We start from the raw sequence: 1,514 nt of genomic DNA on the forward strand, positions 1-1,514 counted from the left end.
TTTAAGTCGATTCGATAACAAATGACGAAAACAGACGGATTTCTCAGGTTTTTACTACATATGAACCCTTTTCAAATTCTCCCATGCAACTCGGCTGCTAGTTCTCCTTTCATGCAGAATCTCTAGGTCCTAGCTCATGTCCAAGGCACCAAAGCCAGCTAAAAAGTCAATAATCAGTAACTAAAACTTGAATTGTACTACTTCTTACTGGCAATTACATCATCTTAGAAGCTTCATCTGTGTTCTACTATGGTCCTTTTAGTGTCTCCGCATACCGCAGCACACGTCATAGCTTTGCAGACGATAAGAACAACCGTTTCAGAGAGAAGAGCGGCCAATGTGAAGATCTGGCTTTAAGTCGATTCGATAAGAAATGACGATAACGGGCGAATATCTAGGTTTTTACTACATATGAATACATTCCACATTCTCCCGTGCAACTCGGCTGCTAGTCCTCCTTTCATGCAGAATCTTAAGGTCCTAGCTCATGTCCAAGGCACCAAAGCCATCTAAAAAGTCAATAATCGATACCTAAAACTTGAATTGTACTACTTCTTACTGGTTATTACATCAACTTAGAAGCTACATCTGTGTTCTACTAAAAAGCTTTTAGTGTCTCCACATACCGCAGCACGCGACATAGCTTTGCAGACGATAAGTACAACCGTTTCAGAGATAAGAGCGGCCAATGTGGCAATTTGGCTTTAAGTCAATTCAATAACAAATGTCGAAAACGGACGGATTTCTCAGGTTTTTACTACATATGAACACTTTTCACACTCTCCCGTGAAACTCGGCTGCTAGTTCTCCTTTCATGCAGAATCTTAAGGTCCTAGCTCATGTCCAAGGCACCAAAGCCATCTAAAAAGTCAATAATCGATACCAAAAACTTGAATTGTACTACTTCTTCCTGGCTATTACATCAACTTAGAAGCTTCATCTGTGTTCTACTATGGTGCTTTTAGGGTCTCCGCATACCGCAGCAGGCGACATAGCTTTGCAGACGATAAGTACAACCGTTTCAGAGAGAAGAGCGGCAAATGTGACGATCTGGCTCTAAGTCGATTCGATAACAAATGACGAAAACGGACGGATTTCGCAGGTTTTTACTACTTATGAACACTTTTCACATTCTCCCGTGCAACTCGGCTGCTAGTCCTCATTTCATGCAGATTCTTAAGGTCCTAGCTCATGTCCAAGGCACCAAAGCCAGCTAAAAAGTCAATAATCGATACCTAAAACCTGAATTGTACTACTTCTTACTGGTTATTACATCAACTTAGAAGCTACATCTGTGTTCTACTAAGGAGCTTTTAGTGTCTCCACATACCGCAGCACGCGACATAGCTTTGCAGACGATAAGTACAACCGTTTCAGAGAGAAGAGCGGCCAATGTGACGATCTGGCTTTAAGTCGATTCGATAACAAATGACGAAAACGGACGGATTTCTCAGGTTTTTACTACATATGAACACTTTTCACATTGTCCCGTGCAACTCGGCTGCTAGTCCTCC

This window comes from Schistocerca gregaria, unplaced genomic scaffold (assembly GCF_023897955.1).
Source record: "Schistocerca gregaria isolate iqSchGreg1 unplaced genomic scaffold, iqSchGreg1.2 ptg000357l, whole genome shotgun sequence".
In the NCBI taxonomy this organism is placed as follows: domain Eukaryota; kingdom Metazoa; phylum Arthropoda; class Insecta; order Orthoptera; family Acrididae; genus Schistocerca; species Schistocerca gregaria.